The sequence below is a fragment of the Oncorhynchus gorbuscha genome, linkage group LG12 (genome assembly GCF_021184085.1).
Source record: "Oncorhynchus gorbuscha isolate QuinsamMale2020 ecotype Even-year linkage group LG12, OgorEven_v1.0, whole genome shotgun sequence".
NCBI classification, from domain to species: Eukaryota; Metazoa; Chordata; class Actinopteri; order Salmoniformes; family Salmonidae; genus Oncorhynchus; species Oncorhynchus gorbuscha.
Genome location: NC_060184.1, coordinates 71,332,885 through 71,354,806, shown reverse-complemented (window position 1 = coordinate 71,354,806; position 21,922 = coordinate 71,332,885).

Sequence of the window (21,922 nt, the reverse complement as noted above, 5' to 3'; positions counted from 1 at the left end):
AGCTGCAACTCCATTCCATCATTGGCTTTCAATTATGCCCTGGTTCTATCCTTTTGAGTTCCTCTGGGGTTTAAAAAAACCCTTTCATATACCAGTCTAGATGAGTCATTCTCGGAGAAAGAGGCTCTTTCTTTCAATACCAACTCACTTGCCAATTTGGAAGATATTGGTAAGAAGAAATAGATGGCTCTGGGCAATGCATTTTGTCCGTCAAGGCCTTCAAGTTCAAACAGCCACCTTTGTTTATTGTGGGTAGCGGACGTTAATGAATTCCCAATTGCTTAACCTCCGAAAAGTTTGAAGTGGACTAACCTCGCCTCAAATTCTTCAAAAGTATTATAAAAGCAATTTGAATGCACAGAGATACTCTGACAAGATCCCGAGGCTACATTGTGAAGTGTGATTGACTAATTTTAGTCAATCACACTTCACAATGTAGCCTCGGGATCTCGTCAGAGTGTCTGTGCATTCAAATTACAATCACACTTCACAATCACACTTCACAATGTAGACTCAGGATCTCGTCAGAGTGTCTGTGCAGTCAAATTACAATCACACTTCACAATCACACTTCACAATGTAGACTCAGGATCTCGTCATATTACCGCTGTGCATTCAAATTGCCTTAAAATAGTCCACAAATATTATATACAAACAAAAATATAAACACAACATGTACAGTGTTGGTCCCATTTTTCATGAGCTGAAATAAAATATCCTAGAAATTTTTCATACGCACAAAAAGCACTAATTTGTTTACACCCAGTGAGCATTGCTCCATTGCCAAGATATCCCATCCACCTGACAGGTATGGAATGTCAAGACGCTGATTAAACAGTATTATCATTACACAGGTGCACCTTGTGCTGGCAGTTGGTTTATGGTATGGTCAGGCATAAGCTATGGACAACGAATACAATTGAATTTGAAATTGATGGCAATTTGAATGCACAGAGATCCTGAGGCCCATTGTCATGCCATTCATTCACTGTCATCACCTCATGTTTCAGAATGATAATGCTCGGCCCCATGTCGCAAGTATCTGTACACAATTCCTGGAAGCTGATAATGTCTCAGTTCTTCCATGGCCTGCATACTCACCAGATATGTCACCCATTGAGCACGTTTGGGATGCTCTGGATCGACGTGTTTTCCAGTTCCCGCTAATATCCAGCAACTTCGTACAGCCATTGAAAAGGAGTGGGACAACATTCTACAGGCCACAATCAACAGCCTGATCAAGTCTATGGAAAGTAGATATGTCGCACTGCACGAGGATAATGGTGTTCACACCTGATACTGACTGGTTTTCTGACTTTAAAAAAAGTATCTGTGACCATATCTGCATTCCCAGTCATGTAAAATCCATACATTAGGGCCTAATGAATTCATTTCCATTGACTGATTTCCTTATACGAAATGTAACTCAGTAAAATCTTAGAAATTGTTCCATTTTTGAACATCCCACATTTTGAACATCCCACCGAGCACCATTAAATCCATTATTAAAAAATGGAAAGACTATGGCACCACAACCAACCTGCCAGGTGAGGGCCGCCCACCAAAACTCATGGACCAGGCAAGAATGGCTTTTAATCAGATAGGCAACAAAGAGACCAAAGATAACCCTGAAGGAACTGCAAAGCTCCACAGCGGAGATTGGAGTCCATACTTTAAGCCGTACACTCCACAGAGCTGGGCTTTACAGAAGAGTGGCCAGAAAAAAAGCCATTGCTAAAAGAAAAAAATAAGCAAACACGTTTGGTGTTTGTCAAACAGAATGTGGGAGACTCCCCATACATATAGAAGAAGGTACTCTGGTCAGTTGAGACTTAAATTTAGCTTTTTGGCCATCAAGGAAAATGCTATTTCTGGTGCAAACCCAACACCTCCCATCACCCCGAAAACACCATCCCCACAGTGAAGCATGGTGGCAGCATCATGCTGTGGGGATGTTTTTCATTGTCGAGGACTGGGAAACTGGTCAGAATTGAAGGAATGATGGATGGCTCTAAATACAGGGAAATTCTTGAGGGAAACCTGTTTCAGTCTTCAAGAGATTTGATACTGGGACAGAGGTTCACCTTCCAGCAAGGACAATGACCCTAATCATACTGCTAAAGCAACACGAGTGTTATGCAGGTGAATGAGGACCCAAAAGCGACTTGGCGAAAACAGAGTTTTTAATCCAGTAAAGTAACTTTACAATCAAAAGGCATAATTCTACTCGTAATGACGAGAACAGACAGGAGACTTGATCAAGAACTGCAGGTTGCCTCGGGAAGGCACTTGAACGTAGCAGACTCAGACACCTGCTCACCACGCAGCATCTGAGGGAAACACGACACGACAGGGCGATACATAGACACAGCACGGTGAACAATAGACAAGGATCCGACAGGGCAGGAACGGAAAACAAGGAGAGAAATAGGGACTCTAATCAGGGAAAAGGATCGGGAACAGGTGTGGGAAGACTAAATGATTGATTAGGGGAATAGGAACAGCTGGGAGCAGGAACGGAACGATAGAGAGAAGAGAGAGAGGAAGGGAGAGAGAAAAAGGGGAACGAACCTAAAAAGACCAGCAGGGGGAAAATGAACAGAGGGAAAAGCAAAATGACAAGACAATCTAAGACAAAACATGACAGTACCCCCCCACTCACCGAGCGCCTCCTGGCGCACTCGAGGAGGAATCGTGGCGGCAAGGGAGGAAATCATCAATAAGTGAACGGTCCAGCACGTCCCGAGACGGAACCCAACTCCTCTCCTCAGGACCGTAACCCTCCCAATCCACTAAGTATTGGTGACCCCGTCCCCGAGAACGCATGTCCATGATCCTACGTACCTTGTAAATAGGTGCGCTCTCGACAAGGACGGGAGGGGGAGGGAAGACGAACGGGGGTGCGAAGAAAGGGCTTGACACAGGAGACATGGAAGACAGGATGGACGCGACGAAGATGTCGCGGAAGAAGCAGTCGCACAGCGACAGGATTGACGACCTGGGAGACACGGAACGGACCAATGAACCGCGGAGTCAACTTACGAGAAGCTGTCGTAAGAGGGAGGTTGCGAGTGGAAAGCCACACTCTCTGGCCGCAACAATACCTTGGACTCTTAATCCTGCGTTTATTGGCGGCTCTCACAGTCTGTGCCCTGTAACGGCAAAGTGCAGACCTCACCCTCCTCCAGGTGCGCTCACAACGTTGGACAAACGCTTGAGCGGAGGGAACGCTGGACTCGGCAAGCTGGGATGAGAACAGAGGAGGCTGGTAACCCAGACTACTCTGAAACGGAGATAACCCGGTAGCAGACGAAGGAAGCGAGTTGTGAGCGTATTCTGCCCAGGGGAGCTGTTCTGCCCAAGACGCAGGGTTTCTGAAAGAAAGGCTGCTTAGTATGCGACCAATCGTCTGATTGGCCCTCTCTGCTTGACCGTTAGACTGGGGATGAAACCCGGAAGAGAGACTGACGGACGCACCAATCAAACGACAGAACTCCCTCCAAAACTGTGACGTGAATTGCGGGCCTCTGTCTGAAACGGCGTCTAACGGGAGGCCATGAATTCTGAACACATTCTCGATGATGATTTGTGCCGTCTCCTTAGCGGAAGGAAGTTTAGCGAGGGGAATGAAATGTGCCGCCTTAGAGAACCTATCGACAACCGTAAGAATCACAGTCTTCCCCGCAGACAAAGGCAGACCGGTAATGAAGTCTAGGGCGATGTGAGACCATGGTCGAGAAGGAATGGGGAGCGGTCTGAGACGACCGGCAGGAGGAGAGTTACCCGACTTAGTCTGCGCGCAGTCCGAACAAGCAGCCACGAAACGGCGCGTGTCACGCTCCTGAGTCGGCCACCAAAAGCGCTGGCGAATAGACGCAAGAGTGCCTCGAACACCGGGATGACCAGCTAACTTGGCAGAGTGAGCCCACTGAAGAACAGCCAGACGAGTGGAAACAGGAACGAAAAGGAGGTTACTAGGACAAGCGCGCGGCGACGCAGTGTGCGTGAGTGCTTGCTTAACCTGTCTTTCAATTCCCCAGACTGTCAACCCGACAACACGCCCATAAGGAAGAATCCCCTCGGGATCAGTAGAAGCCACAGAAGAACTAAACAGACGGGATAAGGCATCAGGCTTGGTGTTTTTGCTACCTGGACGGTAAGAAATCACAAACTCGAAACGAGCGAAAAACAACGCCCAACGAGCTTGACGGGCATTAAGTCGTTTGGCAGAACGGATGTACTCAAGGTTCTTATGGTCTGTCCAAACGACAAAAGGAACGGTCGCCCCCTCCAACCACTGTCGCCATTCGCCTAGGGCTAAGCGGATGGCGAGCAGTTCGCGGTTACCCACATCATAGTTGCGCTCAGATGGCGACAGGCGATGAGAAAAATAAGCGCAAGGATGAACCTTATCGTCAGACTGGAAGCGCTGGGATAGAATGGCTCCCACGCCTACCTCTGAAGCGTCAACCTCGACAATGAATTGTCTAGTGACGTCAGGAGTAACGAGGATAGGAGCGGACGTAAAACGTTCTTTTAGAAGATCAAAAGCTCCCTGGGCGGAACCGGACCACTTAAAACACGTCTTGACAGAAGTAAGAGCTGTGAGAGGGGCAGCAACTTGACCGAAATTACGAATGAAACGCCGATAGAAATTAGCGAAACCTAAAAAGCGCTGCAACTCGACACGTGACCTTGGAACGGGCCAATCACTGACAGCTTGGACCTTAGCGGAATCCATCTGAATGCCTTCAGCGGAAATAACGGAACCGAGAAAAGTAACGGAAGAGACATGAAAAGAGCACTTCTCAGCCTTCACGTAGAGACAATTCTCTAAAAGGCGCTGTAGAACACGTCGAACGTGCTGAACATGAATCTCGAGTGACGGTGAAAAAAATCTGGATATCGTCAAGATAGACAAAAACAAAGATGTTCAGCATGTCTCTCAGAACATCATTAACTAATGCCTGAAAAACAGCTGGCGCATTGGCGAGACCAAACGGCAGAACCCGGTACTCAAAATGCCCTAACGGAGTGTTAAACGCCATTTTCCACTCGTCCCCCTCTCTGATGCGCACGAGATGGTAAGCGTTACGAAGGTCCAACTTAGTAAAGCACCTGGCTCCCTGCAGAATCTCGAAGGCTGATGACATAAGGGGAAGCGGATAACGATTCTTAACCGTTATGTCATTCAGCCCTCGATAATCCACGCAGGGGCGCAGAGTACCGTCCTTCTTCTTAACAAAAAGAACCCCGCCCCGGCCGGAGAGGAAGAAGGTACTATGGTACCGGCGTCAAGAGACACAGATAAATAATCCTCGAGAGCCTTACGTTCGGGAGCCGACAGAGAGTATAGTCTACCCCGAGGAGGAGTGGTCCCCGGAAGGAGATCAATACTACAATCATACGACCGGTGAGGAGGAAGGGAGTTGGCTCGGGACCGACTGAAGACCGTGCGCAGATCATGATATTCCTCCGGCACTCCTGTCAAATCGCCAGGTTCCTCCTGAGAAGTGGGGACAGAAGAAATGGGAGGGATGGCAGACATTAAACACTTCACATGACAAGAAACGTTCCAGGATAGGATAGAATTACTAGACCAATTAATAGAAGGATTATGACATACTAGCCAGGGATGACCCAAAACAACAGGTGTAAAAGGTGAACGAAAAATCAAAAAAGAAATAGTCTCACTGTGGTTACCAGATACTGTGAGAGTTAAAGGTAGTGTCTCAAATCTGATACTGGGAAGATGACTACCATCTAAGGCAAACATGGGCGTAGGCTTGTCTAACTGTCTGAAAGGAATGTCATGTTTCCGAGCCCATGCTTCGTCCATGAAACAACCCTCAGCCCCAGAGTCAATCAAGGCACTGCATGTAGCACCCGAACCAGTCCAGCGTAGATGGACCGACATAGTAGTACAGGATCTAGATGAAGAGACCTGAGTAGTAGCGCTCACCAGTAGCCCTCCGCTTACTGATGAGCTCTGGCCTTTTACTGGACATGAATTGACAAAATGTCCATCAAATCCGCAATAGAGGCACAGGCGGTTGGTGATCCTCCGTTCCCTCTCCTTGGTCGAGATGCGAATACCTCCCAGCTGCATGGGCTCAGTCTCTGAGCCAGAGGAGGGAGATGGTTGCGATGCGGAGCAGGGAAACACCGTTGACACGAGCTCTCTTCCACGAGCTTGGTGACGAAGATCTACCCGTCGTTCTATGCGGATGGCGAGAGCAATCAAAGAGTCCACACTGGAAGGAACCTCCCGAGAGAGAATCTCATCTTTGACCACTGCGTGGAGTCCCTCCAGAAAACGAGCGAGCAGCGCCGGCTCGTTCCAGTCACTAGAGGCAGCAAGAGTGCGAAACTCTATAGAGTAATCCGTTATGGATCGATCACCTTGGCATAGGGAAGCCAGGGCCCTAGAAGCCTCCCTACCAAAAACTGAACGGTCAAAAACCCGAATCATCTCCTCTTTAAAGTTCTGGTAATTGTTAGAACAATCAGCCCTTGCCTCCCAGATAGCTGTGCCCCACTCTCGAGCCCGGCCAGTAAGGAGTGAAATGACGTAAGCAACCCGAGCTCTCTCGCTAGAGTATGTGTTGGGTTGGAGAGAGAACACAATATCACACTGGGTGAGAAAGGAGCGGCACTCCGTGGGCTGCCCGGAGTAGCAAGGTGGGTTATTAACCCTAGGTTCCGGAGGCTCGGCAGGCCAGGAAGTAACAGGTGGCACGAGACAAAGACTCTGGAACTGTCCAGAGAGGTCGGAAACCTGAGCGGCCAGGTTCTCCACGGCATGGCGAGCAGCAGACAATTCCTGCTCGTGTCTGCCGAGCATGGCTCCTTGGATCTCGACGGCAATGTTACGAGCATCTGTAGTCGCTGGGTCCATTCTCTGGTCGGATCCTTCTGTTATGCAGGTGAATGAGGACCCAAAAGCGACTTGGCGAAAACAGAGTTTTTAATCCAGTAAAGTAACTTTACAATCAAAAGGCATAATTCTACTCGTAATGACGAGAACAGACAGGAGACTTGATCAAGAACTGCAGGTTGCCTCGGGAAGGCACTTGAACGTAGCAGACTCAGACACCTGCTCACCACGCAGCATCTGAGGGAAACACGACACGACAGGGCGATACATAGACACAGCACGGTGAACAATAGACAAGGATCCGACAGGGCAGGAACGGAAAACAAGGAGAGAAATAGGGACTCTAATCAGGGAAAAGGATCGGGAACAGGTGTGGGAAGACTAAATGATTGATTAGGGGAATAGGAACAGCTGGGAGCAGGAACGGAACGATAGAGAGAAGAGAGAGAGGAAGGGAGAGAGAAAAAGGGGAACGAACCTAAAAAGACCAGCAGGGGGAAAATGAACAGAGGGAAAAGCAAAATGACAAGACAATCTAAGACAAAACATGACAACGAGTGGTTTAAGGGGAAACATTTAAATGTCTTGGAATGGCATAGTCAAAGCCCAGACCTCAATCCAATTGAGAATCTGTGGTATGACTTAAAGATTGCTGTACACCAGTGGAACCCATCCAATTTGAAGGATCTGGAGTAGTTTTTCCTTTAAGAATGGGCAAAAATCCCAGTGGCTAGATGTGCCAAGCTTATAGAGACATACCACAAGAGACCTGCAGCTGTAATTGCTGCAAAAGGTGTCTTTACAAAGTATTGACTCTGGGGGGTAAACAGATATGCACGCTCAAGTTCTGTTTTTTTGTCTTATTTGTTTTTGCATCTTCAAAGTGGTAGACATGTTGTGTAAATCAAATTACACAACCCCCCCCCCCGCAAGTTTTAAGGCAAAAAAATAGGAAAAATGCCAAGGGGGGTGAATACTTTCGCAAGCCACTGTAGATATTCCATTAAAAATCAGCCGTTTCCAGCTACAATAGTCATTTACAGCATTAACCATTTTTGCACTGTATTTCTGATCAATTTTATGTTATTTTAAGTGACTCCAAACTTTTGAACGGTAGTGTATCTTTCCGTAAGATCTATTAGTACAGACAAAAACATGTCCTCCTACACACACGGACAGAGGCAAGAGGAAGACCAAAGCTCTAGATACGCCCCCGTGTCATCTGCGACACCTACATATCTTACTGTGTCAATGAATGTAATGGAATTTACAGAAATGCCAGCGGGTTTGGAAAACAAGACCTTGGATTACAATACAGCATATGGCCTTTTAGTGCAACATACATTCATTTTCAATTATTATCATAAAAATAATAACTAGATGGTGGCTTTACAAGTAAAGTTGTGGAGCTTGCTAAAGCTATTTAAGAAAAGAATTGTGGTATTGAAGTTTTCAAAAATGGTACTTTGATTATATTATTGAAATTAAGAAATCATTTTTAATTTCCATCAATAGTCTTTAGATTGGGTCAGTAGTTGTGGTCAAAAGCTGTGTGGTTGTGATCTCCAAATGTGGTAAGCAGTTGTGTGGTTGTGTTCAGAAGTTGCATGGTTGTTATCAGTAGTTGTGTGGTTGTGGTCATTAGATGTGGTTAGAAGTTGTGCGGTTGTGGCCAGAAGTTGTGTGGTTGTGGTCACTAGATATGATAAGCAGTTGTGTTTTTGCAGTAAGTTGTTGTGTGGTTGTCAGTTGTTTTGGTCAGTAGTTGTGTGGTTCAGTTGTTGTGTTGTTGTGGTCAGTAATTGTGGTCACTCTCTTCACTCTCCTCATAATGTTGGCCATCTATGTCTATGAGTATCATAGCAACGGCTCCGTTTTGGCATCTCATTGATGACACAGAGAGCTGTTGCTAGAAGAGAGTAGGCGGTGGGTTACTAAAACAGCTCTAATTACAGATTGATACACGCAATTTCTAATATGTTTTCAGATTTGTCAAGCAGAGGGGTATGGGAAGATTTCATACCTCAAACATTTTCTCTAACTTGTTGCGTTAGTGGTCAAAACAGCAGTTGTTTGGGAAAAGTTGGAAGAAGATGGGAAAATGCAGTTACTAAAACAGCTGTACCAAATGATCCGTAGTGAATATTTTGATTCCACGAACAGATATGAATCGCAGAGAACTAGACACATTTCCCGAACGCTTTAACTTTTTGTCTAACCAAAAACAATATTACACCATTCAAAATTTCCACAAGTAGTTCCCCAATCTGGCCAACACTTTCCTATACAGTATGTTTCATAGTAACACACATTGTCTGGAAACTCTTCTACGCTCATTATCGCACACACAGCGCCACAGGGGACGTGGACAATAATCTCAATTGCACACTGAGTTTTGGCCATGCCTGTTGTCGTTTGCACCCCCCCCCCCCGCTCTCAAGGTGTCTATTGGTGAACAGAGGCCTGTCTGTAATAAAGCCCCTCTGTCTGTAATAAAGCCCCTCCTCAGTGGGTTGGCCTGGCTCCCAAGTGGGTAGGCCTATGCCCTCCCAGACCCACCCATGCTGCGCCCTTGCCCAGTCATGTTAAATTCATAGATTATAGCCTAATTTATTTATTTCAGTTGACTGACTTCTTTATATGAACTGTAACTCAGTAAAATCGTTGAAATTGTTGCATGTTGCATTGATATTTTGTTCAGTATAGTTGGCAGGGGTCTTCACTTGAACATTGCTGTGTTTTCATGTATTTCTAATATACATTTTAAGAATCTCTGGTAGATGGTTTATAAGACCCCCTTCCATCTGTTTAACCAGAAATCAAAGCCTTTGCTTATTTACAATTTTTACGAGGGAAAATAGTGAGAAATGTATATATGCCTTAATTTCTCAGAAATATAGACTCTTAGCATTCATTTGACACCCAATTTGACATGCTCCTATGAACTTCACGTTGTTGCTCATGGGTCCTTTTACATGGAAATGGCCATGTAAAAGGCCAGTGTATCGTAAGAGACGCAAATGTGTACATTCATGCAGACTTGAGTTCATTCTATTAGAACTCATTCTTTCCTTTCAATAGAATATTGAAAACATGTAAAAAAGGAGCAAAAGGAGGAATGCACATCAAAATGTACAGTCAAAATGCCAAGAGTGTGCAAAGCTGTCATCAAGGCAAAGGGCTGGCTACTAATCTCAAATATATCTTAATATATTGAACACTTTTTTGGTTACTACATGAGTCCACATGTGTTATTTCATAGTTTTGATGTCTCCACTATTATTCTACAATGTAGAAAATAGTACAAATAAACAAAAATCCTTGAATGAGTAGGTGTGTCATGTGTTATTTCATAGTTTTGATGTCTCCACTATTATTCTACAATGTAGAAAATTGCTATTATAAACTTGTTAACAATGTAATTAGAGCAATACAAATAAATGTTTTGTCACACCCATGGTATACGGTCTGTTATAAACTGGGTCGTTCAAGCTCTTAATGCAGATTGGCTGACAGCTGTGGTATATCAGACCGCCCATCTAGCTTCAGAGTTTGTTCTGTTAGGTGACCTAAACTGGGATATGCTTAACAGCCCGGCAGTGTCATGTTTTGTCATATATTGTCTTGTCCTTGTGCTTTCCCTTCTGTTCGTTTCCCCCTGCTGGTCTTATTAGGTTCGTTCCCTTTTTCTATCCCTCTCTCTCCCCCTCCCTCTCTCTCTTCTCTCTATCGTTCCGTTCCTGCTCCCAGCTGTTCCTCATTCTCCTAACTCACTCATTTACTCTTTTCACACCTGTCCCCTATTTTGCCCTCTGATTAGAGTCCCTATTTCTCCCCTTGTTTTCCGCTTCTGTCCTTGTCGGATCCTTGTATGATGTTTCGCTGTTCTGTGTCCTTGTCTCGCCCTGTCGTGTTTTGTCTCCTTCAGATGCTGCGTGTGAGCAGGTGTCTTAGTCTGCTACGGTCGGTGCCTTCCCGAAGCAACCTGCAGTCAATGGTCGAGTCTCCAGTCTGTCCTCGTTACTACGAGTGGATTTAAGTTTTTTCCTGTTTTGTTTTCTTCTTGATTTTTCCAGGATTATTACTTTTGTCATATACTGGAATAAAGCCTCTGTTTTCGTTAAGTCGCTTTTGGGTCCTCATTCACCAGCATAACAGGCAGTCCTACAATCTAAGCTAGATGCCCTCAATCTCACACAAACCATCAATGAACCCACCAGGTACAAACCTAAATCTGTAAACAAGGGCACCCTCATAGACGTCATCCTGACCAACTGGCCCTCCATATACACCTCCGCTGTCTTCAACCAGGATCTCAGCAATCACTGCCTCATTGCCTGTATCCGCTACGGAGCCGCAGTCAAACGACCACTCCTCATCACTGTCAAACGCTCCCTAAAACACTTCTGTGAGCAGGCCTTTCTAATCGACCTGGCCCGGGTATCCTGGAAGGACATTGACCTCATCCCGTCAGTTGAGGATGCCTGGTCATTCTTTAAAAGTAACTTCCTCACCATTTTAGATAAGCATGCTCCGTTCAAAAACTGCAGAACTAAGAACAGATATAGCCCTTGATTCACTCCAGACCTGACTGCCCTCGACCAGCACAAAAACATCCTGTGGCGGACTGCAATAGCATCGAACAGTCCCCGCGATATGCAACTGTTCAGGGAAGTCAGGAACCAATACACGCAGTCAGTCAGGAAAGCTAAGGCCAGCTTCTTCAGGCAGAAGTTTGCATCCTGTAGCTCCAATTCCAAAAAGTTCTGGGACACTGTGAAGTCCATGGAGAACAAGAGCACCTCCTCCCAGCTGCCCACTGCACTGAGGCTAGGTAACACGGTCACCACCGATAAATCCATGATTATCGAAAACTTCAACAAGCATTTCTCAACGGCTGGCCATGCCTTCCGTCTGGCTACTCCAAACTCAGCCAACAGCCCCCCCCCCCCGCGCAGCTACTCGCCCAAGCCTCTCCAGGTTCTCCTTTACCCAAATCCAGATAGCAGATGTTCTGAAAGAGCTGCAAAACCTGGACCCATACAAATCAGCTGGGCTTGACAATCTGGACCCTCTATTTCTGAAACTAACCGCCGCCATTGTCGCAACCCCTATTACCAGCCTGTTCAACCTCTCTTTCATATCGTCTCAGATCCCCAAGGACTGGAAAGCTGCCGCAGTCATCCCCCTCTTCAAAGGGGGAGACACCCTGGACCCAAACTGTTACAGACCTATATCAATCCTGCCCTGCCTATCTAAGGTCTTCGAAAGCCAAGTCAACAAACAGGTCACTGACCATCTCGAATCCCACCGTACCTTCTCCGCTGTGCAATCTGGTTTCCGAGCCGGTCACGGGTGCACCTCAGCCACGCTCAAGGTACTAAACGATATCAGAACCGCCATCGATAAAAGACAGTACTGTGCAGCCGTCTTCATCGACCTTGCCAAGGCTTTCGACTCGGTCAATCACCATATTCTTATCGGCAGACTCAGTAGCCTCGGATTTTCAGATGACTGCCTTGCCTAGTTCACCAATTACTTTGCAGACAGAGTTCAGTATGTCAAATCGGAGGGCATGCTGTCCGGTCCTCTGGATGTCTCTATGGGGGTGCCACAGGGTTCAATACTCGGGCCGACTCTTTTTTCTGTATATATCAATGATGTTGCTCTTGCAGGCGATTCCCTGATCCACCTCTACGCAGACGACACCATTCTATATACTTCCGGCCCGTCCTTGGACACTGTGCTATCTAACCTCCAAACGAGCTTCAATGCCGTACAACACTCCTTCCTTGGCCTCCAACTGCTCTTAAACGCTAGTAAAACCAAATGCATGCTTTTCAACCGTTCGCTGCCTGCACCCGCACGCCTGACCAGCATCACCACCCTGGATGGTTCCAACCTTGAATATGTGGACATCTATAAGTACCTAGGTGTCTAGCTAGACTGTAAACTCTCCTTCCAGACTCATATCAAACATCTTCAATCGAAAATCAAATCAAGAGTCGGCTTTCTATTCCGCAACAAAGCCTCCTTCACTCACGCCGCCAAACTTAACCTAGTAAAACTGACTATCCTACCGATCCTCGACTTCGGCGATGTCATCTACAAAATGGCTTCCAACACTCTACTCAGCAAACTGGATGCAGTTTATCACAGTGCCATCCGTTTTGTCACTAAAGCACCTTATACCACCCACCACTGCGACTTGTACACTCTAGTCGGCTGGCCCTCGCTACATATTCGTCGCCAGACCCACTGGCTCCAGGTCATCTACAAGTCCATGCTAGGTAAAGCTCCGCCTTATCTCAGTTCACTGGTCACAATGGCAACACCCATCCGTAGCACGCGCTCCAGCAGGTGTATCTCACTGATCATCCCTAAAGCCAACACCTCATTTGGCCGCCTTTCGTTCCAGTTCTCTGCTACATTTACATTTACATTTAAGTCATTTAGCAGACGCTCTTATCCAGAGCGACTTACAAATTGGTGCATTCACCTTATGACATACAGTGGAACAGCCACTTTACAATAGTGTATCTAAATATTTTAAGGGGGGGGGTGAGAAGGATTACTTTATCCTATCCTAAGTATTCCTTAAAGAGGTGGGGTTTCAGGTGTCTCCGGAAGGTGGTGATTGACTCCGCTGTCCTGGCGTCGTGAGGGAGTTTGTTCCACCATTGGGGAGCCAGAGCAGCGAACAGTTTTTGACTGGGCTGAGCGGGAAACTGTACTTCCTCAGTGGTAGGGAGGCGAGCAGGCCAGAGGTGGATGAACGCAGTGCCCTTATTTGGGTGTAGGGCCTGATCAGAGCCTGGAGGTACTAAGGTGCCGTTCCCCTCACAGCTCCGTAGGCAAGCACCATGGTCTTGTAGCGGATGCGAGCTTCAACTGGAAGCCAGTGGAGAGAGCGGAGGAGCGGGGTGACGTGATAGAACTTGGGAAGGTTGAACACTAGACGGGCTGCGGCGTTCTGGATGAGTTGTAGGGGTTTAATGGCACAGGCAGGGAGCCCAGCCAACAGCGAGTTGCAGTAATCCAGATGGGAGATGACAAGTGCCTGGATTAGGACCTGCGCCGCTTCCTGTGTGAGGCAGGGTCGTACTCTGCGGATGTTGTAGAGCATGAACCTACAGGAACGGGCCACCGCCTTGATGTTAGTTGAGAACGACAGGGTGTTGTCCAGGATCACGCCAAGGTTCTTAGCACTCTGGGAGGAGGACACAATGGAGTTGTCAACCGTGATGGCGAGATCATGGAACGGGCAGTCCTTCCCCGGGAGGAAGAGCAGCTCCGTCTTGCCGAAGTTCAGCTTGAGGTGGTGATCCGTCATCCACACTGATATGGCTGCCTGTGACTGGAACGAATTGCAAAAATCACTGAAGTTGGAGACTTTTATCTCCCTCACCAACTTCAAACATCTGCTATCTGAGCAGCTAACCGATCGCTGCAGCTGTTCATAGTCTATCGGCAAATAGCCCACCCATTTTTACCTACCTCATCCCCATACTGTTTTTATTTATTTACTTTTCTGCTCTTTTGCACACCAATATCTCTACCTGTACATGACCATCTGATCATTTATCACTCCAGTGTTAATCTGCAAAATTGTAATTATTCACCTACCTCATGCCTTTTGCACACAATGAATATAGACTCCCTTTTTTTCCTACTGTGTTATTGACTTGTTAATTGTTTACTCCATGTGTAACTCTATGTTGTCTGCTCACATTGCTATGCTTTATTTCGGCCAGGTCGCAGTTGCAAATGAGAACTTGTTCTCAACTAGCCTACCTGGTTAAATAAAGGTGAAATAAAAAAATTTAAAAAGTAAACTACGGATATGACAAAACATGTATTTTTAATGGTCTAATTACATTGGTAACCAGTTAATAATAGCAATAAGGCACCTCGGGGGTTTGTGATATATGGCCAATATTCCACGGCTAAGGGCTGCATCCAGGCACTCCGCGTTGCGTCGTGCGTAAGAACAGCCTTTAGCTGTGGTATATTGGCCATATACCACACCCCCTCCTGCCTTATTGCTTAAATATACCACGGCTGTCAGCCAATCAGCATTCAGGGCTCGATCCAGCTAGTTTATGTTAAGAAATATAACCCTTTCCCTGCCTGATCCTATCTTAAAATCACCAGCAGCTGAAAACAAAAAGAAAATAAACCATGTTCCATTGTAAGACAGATTTCACTGTGTGGTGATCCACTGTCCACTAAGCAGTTCTGATGTCACGTATAATGCCTGATTGCCCAGACAATGCAGGATAGAGAAAGAAGGGCATTCTTTACACATGCACTGTACAATTGACATAAACCCAAGAGCGACATTCTCTTTTGTGTCAAGCAGCCTTAATGGCATTAGAGTCAATATGAGGCAGGTAACATAAAGTAACAGTGAGTCACCAAATCAATGTGTAACTTCTTAAAAATCAATGCTACTGCATTTGTTTGGTCAACATAATAAGTAGACCTAGGATATACGTGTGGATATGGGGATACGCAGGTAGACCTGCTCAAATGGAGGATGATGGTCTGTTGTTGTTAGTAAACAACAAGCACATAGGAAACCATTTCCCATGTCCATGAGAACGGGGCAGAGCTTCTTACTGTTTCCACGAATGTAGGACATTTGGTTTCGTAGATATATCTTGATATGTCATCAAAACAGCAAGTCATTGGTTAACGGCTATCTGTGACCACTTCCTTTATAATGCATGGTGAGTTTGGAGACCCATGAGGAACGGCCTGGGTGCGTCACAGAATGTTCCATGACTTGAATTTGCCTTAACATCAGTATCACAGATTTTAAGGTCACCTCTCTATTAAAGGACTGAGATTTTGCATAACAGCAATATTACTGATGATAGTGATTTAGCGTAAGTACGTGTGTGTGTGTATGTGTGCGTGCGTGTGTATGTGTGTGTGTGTGTGTGTGTGTGTGTGTATGTGTGTGTGCGTGTGTATGTGTGTGTGTGTGCGTGTGTATGTGTGTGTGCGTGTGTATGTGTGTGTGCGTGTGTATGTGTGTGTATGTGTGTGTGTGTGCGTGTGTATGTGTGTGTGCGTGTGTATGTGTGTGTGTATGTGTGTGTATGTGTGTATGTGTGTGTGCGTGTGTATGTGTATGTGTGCGTGTGTATGTGTGTGTGCGTGTGTATGTGTGTGTGTATGTGTGTGCGTGTGTATGTGTGTGTGTCTGCGTGTGTATGTGTGTATGTGTGTGTGCGTGTGTATGTGTGTGTGTATGTGTGTGTGCGTGTGTATGTGTGTGTGCGTGTGTATGTGTGTGTGTATGTGTGTGTGTGTGTGCGTGTGTATGTGTGTGTGCGTGTGTATGTGTGCGTGCGTGTGTATGTGTGTGTGCGTGTGTATGTGTGTGTGCGTGTGTATGTGTGTGTGCGTGTGTATGTGTGCGTGCGTGTGTATGTGTGTGTGTGTGTGTATGTGTGTGCGTGTGTATGTGTGTGTGTGTGTATGTGTGTGTGTATACATAAAGATGTGAGTAATAATATTGATTGTTAGTATTCACATCATGAAACATGATCTCTAGTGTTTCCTCTACTCACCATAATCACCTGTCACATCACATCAGCAGTGAAGGTATAATTACAGGATTGACGTGCTGTTCCTTTGGTCTTCGCTGATAGCTACTCACATGGAATGACTCACGATGACTGCTGACCTCAAATGGAATACAGCTTTTACACTCTTTTACATACAGCCGAAGGGAAGAGAAAGCTGGTTTAACAAAATGTATGAGTATACTACCGAGTTATGTCATGATGTCTATACATGGGTTATTATAATGGCCCTGAAAATAAACAAAGGCTTTGTGCAAGCTGTAAAATGTACATTTATTTTCATGGATATACTCATTAAATATGGTTCATGTGATGTAGCCTACACTGTACAAAACATGTTTTTCAGAAATATGGTGATACACCTGTGTTGCAACACTATCCATTTTCTGTATGACATACGCCACAGATTATATGCCAGGCAATGTATTAGCCACAGATACTATGGCAGATATTGTTCACCGCAGATTATATTCTATACACATTCAAAAGAGACATCGTAGAGAAAAGTATCTGTAATTGAAGGAAACATACCACAACTCCACCCACATCTATACATGCCCGATTTCAGAGCACGCGCGATCGAGCATAAATATAATAGGGTAGTAATTTCTCTCTAAAAATATGAGCCTCGGTTAATATTTATGAGGACAAAAACTGACAGGCATGTTCAATCGAAGCGTCCTCTTATTTCTAGGTGTCATCTTCATGTCTCTCTTCTTGGAGTCATTTGCTGTGCTTCCCATATTGATCTAGAATTATCTAAACAACTGGACTCATTAAAGCAAGAAACGTTACTTTCTCTCCTCTCGTGCTAGATCGAGTGTGGTGAATGATAACAAAACAACCACTGCTAAAACATTCTACCTTATGGCAAGTACTAGTTCACCTATATCCGCATTCATGTCCTCCCCAAAACGTTTTTTCTTTTTCTTTTTGAAGAAGTTTAGGAGAATTTACGCTGCAGGTTAGGATAATTGACGTAGCAGGTTATGACAATTAGGTTAAGGGTCGTTAAGAAAAGGGTTTAAAAATCTACTTTTGATGTCAATTTGAAAAAATATGTATCCTGTCTAAGACATGACCTTCCAAAATTCCTGGGTTGATGCAATTTATAGGCTTGAGATATGATAAATGATCTGACAAAAAAATAAAACCCGCAGAATACGATTCACTTGGCATAGCGCGCAGATGTTTCAGTAAATCCTAAATTGAAACACAAGGAAGCTCGTATAATAATGCAAATGCAGATTGACGCTACACATACAGTACGTTCCCAGAGAGGATTTGATGGGTTCACACTTCACAATGGAGAAGGCAAGTATACATGCATGCAGGTTGGCTGGCTACTGGTAAATACCAGCTCGGGCTTGTGGTGGGTGGAACACTTACAAGACTAGAGGGTGCTTCAAACTTTGTGCACAGCTCCGAATTGTCACATGGCTGTGTTTAATTTGTGACAGCAGTATCTATAGTAAGAGAAAGGGGGTACCTAGTCAGTTGTACAACGGAATGCCTTCAACTGAAATGTGTCTTCAGCATTTAACCCAACCAGGTGCGAGAGGGGGGGGGGGTGCTGCCTTAATCGAATATTAGAGTGGCTTCTAACCTCTTCCTCATCTGAACATTGTCTGGCTGGACAGGCCTGTTTGAAAGCTCAAACTCAATTTATGAATAGAAAAGAGCAGGAATTGATCTAACTTTTATCGTTTTTCAGAATGATCTAGTAGAAAAATATATGTTAGAGTTTAGACATTTGAGATCCAGATTTTAGCCTGCAAATATTGGTTGGGCAAACTCCCCCCAAAATAGTGTAGATGTATGCCAGCAAAGCCACTAAACAATATATGAATTGCACTTTAACGGTGTCAAACGGTGCCCACAAACTGTTATGGCCTACATAAAGCTGTCCCAAAAGCAGAGTATTCTTTTCAGCACCATGGAGTGAATCCTTACCACTTCTACACATTTTAATTTTTATTTCACCTTTATTTAACCAGGTTGAGAAGAAGTTCTCATTTACAATTGCGACCTGGCCAAGATAAAGCAAAGCAGTGCGACAAAAACAACAACACCGAGTTACACATGGGATAAACAAACGTACAGTCAATAACACAATAGAAAAATCTGTATACAGTGTGTGTAAATGAAGTAAGGAGGTAAGGCAATAAATAGGCCAATAGGCAATAAATAGGCCAATAGTAATTACAATTTAGCAATTTACACTGGAGTGATATATGTGCAGATGAGGATGTGCAAGTAGAAATACTGGTGCGCAAAAGAGCAGAAAAACAAAAAACAATATGGGGATGAGGTAGGTAGTTGGTTGGATGGGCTATTTACAGATAAGTTAGTGAGGGAGATATGAGTCTCTAACTTCTGTGATTTTTTAAATTTGTTCCAGTCAATGGCAGCAGAGAACTGGAAGGAAAGGAGGCCAAAGGAGGTGTTGGCTTGCTATCAGCAGAGCCTTGTCTGGCAGCCAAACAGTTCATTCAGTCTAATTTATTGCCTTCAATGTTTTTTTGCTGATATAGCTGACTTGCTTAAACAAATGTGGTTTCTACTGACAATTGAGATGTACAAACTATGGCATAAGGGGACGACAAGCGGATAAGAGGCAATGCGTAATTTAATTTTTTTCTCTCAAAAAATACAATGAAAGATCTTGAAAATATTAGAGCTCTAAAACAGGCTATAGGCTACATGTGTACCACCAACAGCTAACAGCTTACTACACAACATACTCTTAGTATTACTTTCTTAGTTACAGTATACATATCTCTCTGGCCTATTACATAATTTATGCAGCAGCATACAAGACATTTTTGGACTCACCTTGTTGTGCTGTGCTCACTTGAACAGGATGGTGGCGGAAAAGTCTTTGTGGGCACATTTTGTCATCAAACTTGTCATCAAACTTTGGCATCAAAATCTGGCATTCTCTGGATTTGGGGTGCTTTCAAGACATCTTGGAACTTTGAAAAAAACAAGGTCGAATCATGACATCAGTGATCTTCAGGTCAGAGCTCTAGAAAGAGGACTGAGTTCCAGATTTGGAATTCTGAGTTGGATGACTGCTAAAAACATATTTCGCAGTCGGAGCTATTTCTTTCAGAGTTCCCAGTTGTCTTTACTCACTGAAGTCTGAGATTTCCCAGTTCCGAGTTTCCAGTTGTTTTGAATGTGGTAGAAGTCATGCTGGATTGACAGCATGAATGTTTACCATTTTAAGCTTGGAAAAGAGACCCTTAAACCCAGACTTGGACCACAGACCCACTCCACTGAATAGCAGTTGTTGTTGAATCATTGTTGAATTTCCGATTTCCAACTGGTTGTTTAATTATGTCCAATTGCCGATGAGCACCGATACGTTTTACCTATAATTTCTCCTCATATGACAAGGATTGAAAAGGATTTGCCAGTAAATTGTCGACGTGATTCATGATGATGGCTGCTTGTCTAGCTTGCTAGCTAAGATTTTGAAAGTATGATGTTGATATGATCAGTTCAATCAAAGCTACGGTAGATATAACGTGATTTGACGTCCTTTTATCTGTGTCCAATGACCTGAGCCTTCTTGGATGGCTAATGTAACGCTATGGCAACTCCCAAGGGGCTTGAATTTTCGAGCTCTCCCTGTAGACAGAACACTGAGCAAATCACGGCGCAACTAGAGAACATTATCAACCCCTACGCTCCGTATATTCCCCTGGCCTGCCCCACCACCACAGAAAGCACTGAGCTTAGCTGAATCACCTGCATTTTGGAGCTGCCTTACTCAAGAAAGCAAAAAAGAGACAATGTTTGTATGCTGCATTATTAACTCAATAAACATTTTTTTTTACATTGTTTGCAAACTGATATGTGACACATATTAATGCCAAAATTAGTTTGTTGGTGATGTGGACACCAAGGAACTTGAAGCTCTCAACCTGCTCCACTACAGCCCCGTCGATGAGAATGGGGGCGTGCTCGGTCCTCTTTTTCCTGTAGTCCACAATCATCTCCTTTGTCTCACGTTGAGGGAGAGGCTGTTGTCCTGACCCACATGGCCAGGTCTCTGATCTCCTCCCTATTGACTATCTCATCATTGTCGTAGATCAGGCCTACCACTCTTGTGTTATCGGCAAATTGAATGATGGTGTTGGAGTCGTGCCTGGCTGTGCAGTCATGAGTGAACAGGGAGTACAGGAGGGGACAAAGCACGGACCCCTGAGGGGCCCCTGTGTTGAGGATCAGCGTGGCAGATGTGTTGTTACCTACCCTTACCACCTGGGGGCGGCCTGTCTGGAAGTCCAGGATCCAGTCGCAGAGGGAGGTGCTTAGTCCCAGGGTCCTTAGCTTATTGATGAACTTTGAGGGCACTATGGTGTTGAATGCTGAGCTGTAGTCAATGAATAGAATTCTCATATAGGTCTTCCTTTTGTCCAGGTGGGAAAGGGCATTGTTGTCACATTCTGACCTTTATTTCCTTTGTTTTGTATTTATTGAGTATGGTCAGGGTGTGAGTTGGGTGGGCAGTCTATGTTTGTTTTTCTATGATTTGGGGATTTGTATGTTTCGGCCTAGTATGGTTCTCAATCAGAGGCAGGTGTCATTAGTCTCTGATTGAGAATCATACTTAGGTAGCCTGGGTTGCACTGTTTGTTTGTGGGTGATTGTCTATGCTAGTTGCTTGTGTCAGCACAGGTCTGATTTGTAGCTTCACGTTCATTATTGTTTTTGTATGCAGTGTTCAGTACTTTCTTTAATTAAATATTCACTATGAACACATACCACGCCGCATTTTGGTCCTCTGATCCATCTCGCCTCTCCTCTTCAGATGAAGAGGAGGAAGACTGTGACAAGTGTGGAGTGCAATGGAGATTGCATCATCTGTGGATCTGTTGGGGCGGTATGCAAATTGGAGTGGGTCTAGATGATGATGATGGGATTGCTATTACAGACTCAGACATAGAGAGGTTGAACATGTCAGTGAAGACACTTGCCAGTTGGTCAGCGCATGCTCGCAGTACATGTCCTGGTAATATGTCTGAATGTTGACCTGTTTAAAGGTCTTACTCACATCGGCTGTGGAGAGCGTGATCACACAGTCTTCCGGGACAGGTGGTGCTGTTTCAGTGTTATTTGCCTTGAAGTGAGCATAGAAGTAGTTTAGCTCATCTGGTAGGCTCGTGTCACTAGGCAGCTCTCGACTGTACTTCCCCTTGTAGTTTGAAATGGTTTGCAAGCCCTGCCACATCCAACGAGCATCAGAGCCGGTGTAATACGATTAGATCTTAGTCCTGTATTGACGCTTTGCCTGTTTGATGGGTCGTCTGAGGGCATAGCAGGATTTCTTATAAGCTTCTGGGTTAGAGTCCCGCTCCTTGAAAGCGGCAGCTCTAGCCTTTAGCTCAGATGCTGCCTGTAATCCATGGCTTCTGGTTGGGGTATGTACATACGGTCA